Raw genomic sequence first — 10,050 nt, 5'->3', positions numbered from 1 at the left:
ACCTGTAAACTTAACGCCACGCTGCTCAGAAATATCAGTTTTTTTGACCGTTTGTCTCTTCATCTGTAATCCACATGCCTTGGGTCCCATAAAAAATTGTTTTCTGTTTAACAAGAGAATTAAATAGTTTAAGTGGTAGTAAAAAATATAAATACATGTATTAAAACTAATAATGTCAATATACAAATATATAATTTACCATCATATTACTACTTTACTTTATTAATGACATATATACTGTGTGTGTGTGTGCCATAAATAGAGCAGTCATTTTAAGCAGCATATGGACACATCAGTAACAGTTCCTTTCTTAAACTGACGGTGTTTAGTGTTCAGTCTTGTGCTCGTAATTTGCAGTTGTAATCTCTACCTTGATTTCTGTTGTTGTTGGTAGATTTACGTAGTACACTTTAATTTTAAATTCCAATCGCATATTTTTCATTTAATCTTACGCAGTGCTTAATTTGTGCCGGGGCTTGCCAGGGCTCAGCCCCAAAACCTCTGGGCATGTAGAGTCATGTTCCCGTTATCTAGTTAAAAATCTCATAAAACGCTTTCTTTTTAAATTCTCAGCACAGTTCTATCAAGTCTGCAAGTTTTTTGCGTGCGCACGAGAGAGAGACAGTCCGCTGCCACATTTGTAGCCTACTTTACAATTTTAGCTTGAATGCCTTAGTAAAATGACACTGCAGGCTTCAACTCAATTGTTGTTTTTTATACACAAATAAACGGATTTGATTTGAAACACGTCATGAACGATACAAACAACTTCTTACACTACTTTGTTTGATTAAATGAGTAATACACAACAAAATATGAAAGCTGAACATTAATTTAACCAAAGAAAAACGACTTTTTAATGATAATAAAAAATGTAGCCTACTTCAACAGGAACATTAGCCTGCTGTATTACATAAACCAAAACAACACAAAATAATAACGATCTGGTTCTCTCTTGCCTTTTTCAATTTAATTCAAGGAGAAGGGTGGGATGCTTCATCTCCAGCTTCTGTTCCCCTTCATTTCCACTTCCCTGGTGAGAAAAAAACTAATTGTAAAATGAGCATTTGTATACACCCAATTATTGTTGTTACGATCGCTATTATTATTATATGAAGATTTGCTTTAATCAAAATTGTCACTAATATGCTACAAGATTATACAAAAAAAAAAAAAAAAAAAAAAAACATTTTACAAAAATGTATTGGAACCTGCCTTAACTTGTTATATATTTTTTATCTTATAGTAGGAATATTTCAATTATTTCAAAATATAATTTGACCAAAAATATATACTGGTATATATACAGTTGCAGACTGAAGTCTTGGCACCCTTCATTTGAAAGCATTATTTACTGACTAATTTAGTTTCATATGCATTGTTAATTAAACTATACTTATTTATCAATTATGTATTTTCAGAGTTTATTAAAAATTGATTCAGCCTAGAGAGAACTAGTAAAGATTTCAGCTGATTGAACTGAGTTAAGATATAGATACCTATAGGGTTGCAGATATTTGCAACCCCTGTCTAAACTCAAATAATTCACCTGCTATCTTTACTAGTACTCACTAGGACGAATAAGGCCCCCAAGAGCAAGGTATTTCAGGGAGAAAGATTGGATCTGCAGCTCCTGTTTCACTTTATTTCCACTTTCCTGCGAGAAAACATTATACAGAGAACAAAAAAATAAACGCAACATGTAAAGTGTTGGTCCCATGTTTCATGAGCTAAAATAAAACATCCCAGAAATTTTCCATACGCACAAAATGCTTATTTCTCTCAAATTTTGTGCATAAATTTGTTTATATCCCTGTGTCACAAAGACAGCCAGTGGGTGGCGTCAGACCAGAGGCAGGAAATAAATAAACAAAAAGAGAGGTGGAGTTTGGTGGAGCTGAGCGAATGTTTTCACTCAGCATTTAATAAAAAAACAGAACAGAAAATAAAAAGGTTGTAAGACAAAAAAACACACAGGACACGGCACTCGTTGCCAAAACAAAATAACAAACAAAACGAACTATACAGACAAAGCACGGTGAGCAGATTTAACTACTTATTACTTTTACAATTATTACCTCCGTCTCCTATCCTGTTCTCCACTCACCGAACACACAACCCAGAGTATGTAAAAACATGCTGCTTTTATGCAGCTGTACCGAGACTCGACTGCTAATCAGTCATTCAATTGGAGTCGAGGTATAACTGCACGTGAATTAATAAAGTGCAATTCCCCGTGCTCACATATTACATTTTACTTGCAACATTTAACACACCCCCCGCAAAGCACACATGGCCTCAATGGCCACCTCCCCCCGTAAAATCCCTAAAGTCTCGCTCAAAGTCCTGGGCCAAGAACCTGGCTGCTACTGGCCATGCTGTCAGCTGATGTGCAGACAGTGGGGCGAATCTCTTCTCCTGCTGTACCACTGGCAGCCGAAATGCTGCCAATGGAGCGGCTGTCAGCCTACGTGCTGACAGCTCCCAGACTGACTCCTTCAGCCAGGGCAAGTCCAGCAGCGGAAAAGCTGTTGGGGTTGGTGGTCTGCAGACCTCCCCCAAGATCTCCGGCAACGAAACTGCTGGGGGGGAAGGTGGTCTGACCTCTGCCCCCTTTATAGCTAGCAGCTCCCTCTGGGGGGACTCCAGCCCCCAGAACTACTTGCTGCAGAGAAGGGTGGTCTCCTGACCTCTCCCCCCTTTTTCATAGCCGGCAGCTCCCTCTGGTGGGGCTCCAGCCACACTGACCCCTGCGGCCAAGCAGAGCTGACTGCAACCCCTAGCGAAGCAGTTCCAGAGACCCCAGGCAATGCAGAGTGGCTGGCAACCCCAGCCGATGCGGAGTGACAGGCAGCCCCAAGCGATGCGGAGCGACAGGCAGCCCCAGGCGATGCGTGGCAGGCATCCTTGGGCGAAGCTAGACAGGGAGTCAGGACAAGCTGGGGTATAGGTGTTGGCCCTCTTCCCCGTGCTTCCCTCAGCAGCCTATACAAGAGCTGCTGAGGACCCCCAGCATCTAGTCCTGGTCGTTCTGGTGAAGGGAGAGGCAGCTCCTGCTCCTCTCCCCCTGATGGTGATGGAGACAGAGGCAGCTCCAGCTCCTCTCCTCGTGATGGTGGCGGAAGTGATACCAGCAGGCATTCATCCTCTGCTGGTGGGGGAAGTGATACCAGTAGGCATTATTTCTCTGCTGGTGGGGGAAGTGATACCAGCAGGTATTCACCCTCTGCTGGTGGACAGGGACCCAGCAGGCATTCATCCTCTGCTGGTGGACAGGGACCCAGCAGGCATTCATGGGAGTGAAAGCGAGTGGGAGAAGTACAGCGTGGAAAAGTACAGAGCAGTTTCGAAGCAGAAAGGAGAAATTGCATCTTGAATTGCTTTAATCAGAAAACAGAGGACATTGGGGAAACACAGCAGCAGCCGCGTGTGTTTTTGTGATAACAAACAAGCTGAAACTCGGAGCAGCTGATTCAAATTCAGCGCCGTTTTGAGACACGGGCGAGGGGAGGAGCCGACAGCACAGCAGAACAACGCAGTTAAACGAGGCAGTCTTCCCAGCGACAGCGAGTGGAAGCGACAGCGAGTGGGAGAAGTACAGGCGTGGAAAAGTACAGAGCAGTTTCGAAGCAGGTTGAAAGCAGGTTGACGGCTGCAGAAGAAACTAAACTTAAAAAAAAAAAAAAAAAACACCTCAACATGGTCTTCAAGCCAGTAATCTGTGATACCTGCTTGATGTGGGAAATCCGAGAAAACCCAGCGGAGCTAAACCAAGTGTGCGTAAAGTGCCGCGCGATCCAGGATTTGCATAAACTAGTAAGCATGCTAGAAATGGAGCTGGAAGAAGTGAGACAGCAACAAGATCTTGAGGAACTGGCACACCCACAATTCATGGAAGTCTGCATCACCCCTAACAGACTGAAAGCCACCAGGGAGATAGAAGGTCAGAACAGCTGGGTTCAGGTAGGCAGAAGCAGGGAAAAAAAGAAACTTCGTCAAACACAACCACCAGAAATCAAAACAACCAACAGATTTGAGTCACTTCAGAATTGTGATGAGCAGAACCAACAACAAGAGAATGAAAGGAACAACATCCAGGACCCTATTGACAGTGGTGACCAGACAGCAAAAAGAAGGGAGGTCATGATTGTTGGGGACTCCATATTGAGAAACACAGCAAGTTCAGTTCGCAGTTTGGACCCCCTTACTACAACAGTGTGCTGCCTTCCGGGAGCCTCGGTCAAGCACATCACTGAAAACGTGGACAGGCTCCTAGAACGAACAGGAGACGACCCGGTAGTAGTCGTCCACATCGGTACAAACAACATTGGAAGAGACAGACCAAAATCCCTGCAAAACAAATTCAGAGAGCTAGGAAGGAAATTAAAAGATTAAACCAAAACTGTGGTATTTTCTGGTATACTACCCGCACCTTGCAAAGGACCATATGGACAGCTGGAAATAATAAATCAAAACCAATGGTTGAAGACGTGGTGCACACGGGAAGGCTTCACCTATCTTGATCATTGGACCACATTCTACAACGAGGACTATCTGTATAGACGGGATGGACTGCATTTAAATAACAAGGGAACTAGTCTACTTGGAGAAAAGATCCTCGAGCAGGTTCGGAAGCATTTAAACTAGAAAGGAAGGGGGGAGAAATCAACAAAAAAACAGAAGGGAGACCGCATCAAAACAAGAACAACAACTCAGGTAAGACAACCATTAAATGTATTTATCTAAATGCTAGAAGTATCAGAAACAAAATTCTAGAACTTGAAGCTACTGCACTAACAGGTAACTATGATGTGATAGGTGTTACAGAAACGTGGTTATCTGAGAGTGATGGGGACGAATATAATATTTGTGGGTATACACTGTATAGGAAAGACAGGCAGGACAGAAGAGGAGGAGGGGTAGCGCTATACATAAGAAACAGTCTTGAAGCCCAGGTGTTAAACCTGGACAAAGAAAATAAAACCGAATCAATATGGGTCAGAATAACAGACAAAAATTCAAAAGGCATAATAATAGGAGCATGCTATAGACCGCCAGATTCAGACGGTGAGCACAATAATCTGTTATACAATGACATTAGAAATGTGTGTAGCAAAGGAGAAGCCATACTAATGGGGGATTTCAACTTCCCCCAAATAAAATGGGAAAACCCGGTGGGTAGCGCGAAGGATGAAATAGAAATGGTGGAAATGACAAATGACTGCTTCCTAACACAATTTGTGAAGGCACCAACTAGAGGGGAGGCATGCCTTGATTTAGTCTTTTCAAATAACGAAGATAGAATAACTAAAACAGAGGTCAGAGAACCACTGGCAAACTCAGACCACAACATGGTCTCATTTGAAGTGTTTTTTAAATCCCCAAAAGTAAAGACTAAAGCTAAGGTTTACAATTTTAGAAAAGCAAACTATGAAGGTATGAAACAGAGACTAACAGAAGTAGATTGGAGTAAAATAGAGAAAACACCCACAGAAGAAGGATGGTTGTTCTTCAAAAACGTAGTACTAGAGGCGCAAAACAATTATATCCCTAAAGTAGACAAATCTAAATGTAAAACTAAATTGCCAAAATGGTTTAATAGATCAATTAAAAAAATATTCAGCGAAAAAAGGCACTTTACAGAGCATTAAAAAAGGACCAAAAAGAAAGTACACAGAAAGAGTACACAGAACTGCAAATGCAAGTCAAAAAGGAAGTTAGAAAGGCCAAGAGAGAAATAGAAATGAACATTGCTAAGGGAGCTAAAACCAATTCCAAAAAGTTTTTCCAATATTACAACAGCAAGAGAACATTCAAAGAGGAGATTAAATGTTTAAGAGATACAAATGGCAAAATCGTAGAGGAAGAAAAAAAAATAGCAAATATGTTAAATGATTACTTTTCACAAGTTTTTACAAAGGAAGATACTGACAACATGCCCCACATGTCATCCAGTTCCTATCCAGTTTTAAATAACTTTAGCATAACTGAGGCAGAAGTGTTAAAGGGACTAGGAGCTCTTAAAATAAACAAATCCCCTGGGCCGGATGAGATCCTCCCAATAGTACTCAAAGAAATGAAAGAAGTAATTTACAAACCGCTAACCAAGATCATGCAGCAGTCTCTTGACACAGGGGTGGTACCGACAGACTGGAAAATTGCAAACGTAATACCGATCCACAAAAAGGGAAACAAAACTGAACCAGGTAACTACAGACCAGTAAGCCTGACTTCTATTATATGCAAACTTATGGAAACTATAATAAGAGCCAAAATGGAAAATTACCTATATGGTAACAGGGTACTGGGAGACAGTCAACATGGTTTTAGGAAAGGGAGATCGTGTCTAACTAACTTGCTTGATTTTTTTGAGGATGCAACATCGATAATGGATAATTGCAAAGCATATGACATGGTTTATTTAGATTTCCAGAAAGCTTTTGACAAAGTCCCGCACAAAAGATTAATTCTCAAACTGAACGCAGTTGGGATTCAAGGAAGCACATGTACATGGATTAGGGAGTGGTTAACATGTAGAAAACAGAAAGTACTGATTAGAGGAAAAACCTCAGAATGGAGTGTGGTAACCAGCGGTGTACCACAGGGATCAGTATTAGGTCCTCTGCTATTCCTAATCTACATTAATGATTTAGATTCTGGTATAGTAAGCAAACTTGTTAAATTTGCAGACGACACAAAAGTAGGAGGAGTGGCAAACACTGTTGCAGCAGCAAAGGTCATTCAAAATGATCTAGACAAGATTCAGAACTGGGCAGATACATGGCAAATGACATTTAATAGAGAAAAGTGTAAGGTACTGCACGCAGGAAATAAAAATGTACATTATAAATATCATATGGGAGATATTGAAATTGGAGAAGGAATCTATGAAAAAGACCTAGGAGTTTTTGTTGACTCAGAAATGTCTTCATCTAGACAATATGGGGAAGCTATAAAAAAGGCTAACAAGATGCTCGGATACATTGTGAAAAGTGTTGAATTTAAATCAAGGGAAGTAATGTTAAAACTGTACAATGCACTAGTAAGACCTCATCTTGAATATTGTGTGCAGTTCTGGTCACCTCGCTATAAAAAAGATATTGCTGCTCTAGAAAGAGTGCAAAGAAGAGCGACCAGAATTATTCCGGGCTTTAAAAGGCATGTCATATGCAGACAGGCTAAAAGAATTGAATCTGTTCAGTCTTGAACAAAGAAGACTACGTGGCGACCTAATTCAAGCATTCAAAATTCTAAAAGGTATTGACAGTGTCGACCCAAGGGACTTTTTCAACCTGAAAAAAGAAAAAAGAAACAAGGACCAGGGGTCACAAATGGAGTTTAGAAAAAGGGGCATTCAGAACAGAAAATAGGAGACACTTTTTTACACAGAGAATTGTGAGGGTCTGGAATCAACTCCCCAGTAATGTTGTTTGCTGATGTGGAGGAGGCAGAGGCAGTTCCCGCTGCTCTCCTTGTGATGGTGGGGGAAGTGATACCAGCAGGCATTCATCCTCTGCTGGATGGGGAAGTGATACCAGCAGGTATTCACCCTCTGCTGGTGGACAGGGACCCAGCAGGCATTCACCCTCTATTGGTGGCGGAGGCAGAGGCAGCTCCTGCTGCTCTGCTCCTGACAATTGAGGGAACGGAGGCAGAGGCAGCTCCTTCTACTCTGCTTCTGCCAGTGGCGGTGGCGGTGGCGGTGGCGGTGGCGGAGGCAGAGGCAGCTCCTTCTGCTCTGCTTCTGCCAGTGGAGGTGGCGGAGGCAGAGGCAGCTCCTGCTGCTCTGATCCTGCCGATGGAGGTGGTGGAGGCAGAGGCAGCTCCTGCTGCTCTGCTCTTGCCGGTGGCGGAGGCGTGTAGTCTCTTGGTGGCAGAGGTGGGAGCAGCGTGTAGTCTACCCTTGTTACAGGGGACTGGTGCGGCTCCTCCTCACTTGCAGGGGACTGGTGTGGCTCTCCCTCCTGTCCTGCTCCTGCCAATGGAGGTGTTGTAGGCTTGTAGTCTCCTGGCGGCGGAGGTGGGAGCAACGTGTAGTCTACCCTTGTTACAGGGGACTGGTGCAGCTCTCTCTCCTGCTCTGGAGACAGCGGTGAGACCTCTCCCTCTGGCACTGGAGACAGCAGCAATGGCTCCTCTCCCTCTGGCTCTGGAGGCAAAACCAGCAGGCATTCTTCCTCTGCTGGTGGAGACTTGGGCGGTGGATGTTCTGCCTTCCTCCTCCCCTTTCCATCCTCTCTGCCTGCTCCTCCCCTTCCACTCCTGGGCCAGTTCCTCCTCTCCCTCTTGGTAGGAGCAGCGCACCACTGGGTGCCCGAACTCGGCATCGTAACCGACTTCCGTGGGCAAATGCTTTGATGGACACTGGCACGCTGGAGAAGTGTGCCCTTCACGGATGAATCCCGGTTTCAACTGTCCTGCACAGAACGTTGTGAACAGAGTGCCCCATGGTGGCGGTGGGGTTATGGTATGGGCAGGCATAAGCTATGGATAACGAACACAATTACATGTTATTGATGGCAATTTGAATTTGATACCGTGATGAGATCCTGAGGCCCATTGTCGTGCCATTCATCCGCCGCCATCACCTCATGTTTCAGCATGATAATGCACGGCCCCATGTCGCAAGGATCTGTACACAATTCCTGGAAGCTGAAAATGTCTCAGTTCTTCCATGGCCTGCATACTCACCAGACATGTCACTCATCGAGCATGTTTGGGATGCTCTGGGTCGACGTGTACAACAGCATGTTCCAGTTCCCGCCAATATCCAGCAACTTCACACATCCATTAAGAGGAGTGGGACAACATTCCACAGGCCACAATCCACAGCCTGATCAACTCTATGTGAAGGAGATGTGTCACACTGCAGGAGGGAAATGGTGTTCACACCAGATACTGGCTGGTTTTCTGATCCACGCCCCTACCTTTTTTTTAAGGTATCTGTGACTAACAGATGCATGTTTGAATTACCAGTCATGTGAAATCCATAGATTAGGGCCTAGTGAATTTACTTCAATTGACTGATTTCCTTATATGAACTGTAACTCAGTAAAAGCTTTGAAATTGTTGCATGTTGCGTTTATATTTTTGTTCAGTGTAATAAGATAAGCATTTGTATACATCATATTATTAGGTTTCCCAGCCAAAGACTGGGAAGCCTATTGTTATTGTTAAAGTCTTTATTTATTTTTTTATTAATAGGCTTCCAAGGCAAAGGCTGGGAAGCCTATTGGTTCTGACTTGGCAGTTGACAAGCTGGATACATTGGCTGTCAGATGCTGAAAAAATTTTGCTGCTGCGTCCTTGCAATTGGCGCCATGACGCATTTTTCGATAAAACCTTTCGAAATCTTCTTCTTGGGAACCAGTGAAGTGATTGATCTGAAATTTGGTATATATCATCAGCATCCAAACCCACATCAAGTTTGTGAACCAGAAGTTGCTGTGATAAATTTTCATGTCAAAATGGTTGCTACAAATCTTATCGGAATGCGCCTCTAACAACAAACTGCTGCTATTTGAACACCATTTGACCAACCAACTCCAGACTTGGTAGTTATTGTCCCAGTAACAATGGGATACAAATATGCCAGGTGTACGTTTACATCTGAAATTTAAAACTGCCTCAGTTGACAAACGGTTTACTTGACTAACTTGAAATTTCACAAGCATCATCCTTGAAACTGTAACAATACAACTGACTTTTGAGAAACTGTTGTTAAACAGAAATGGCCATGTGACAGATTTCTTCTAGAAACCTCCCGAAATGTTCTTCTTTGGCACCGTTGTAGTGATTGATCTGACACTTCACTTTACATTTGAAATTTAAACCTGTGTCAGTTGACAAACGATTTATTAGACTAACAAACTTTACAAGCATCTTCCCTGATACTGTATCAATACAACTGACTTTTTAAAAAATGGTGTTGACCTAAACAAAAATGGCTGTTTGATGCATTTTTTAGAAACCTTTTGAAATCTTTTTCTTGGGAACCAGCGAAGCGATTGATCTGACACTTGACAAATACCATCAGCATCCAAACCTGCA

This window comes from Polyodon spathula, chromosome 38, assembly GCF_017654505.1.
Source record: "Polyodon spathula isolate WHYD16114869_AA chromosome 38, ASM1765450v1, whole genome shotgun sequence".
Lineage (NCBI taxonomy): Eukaryota > Metazoa > Chordata > Actinopteri > Acipenseriformes > Polyodontidae > Polyodon > Polyodon spathula.
The sequence above is the reverse complement of the archived record's forward strand: the minus strand, read 5'-3'. Positions refer to the sequence as shown.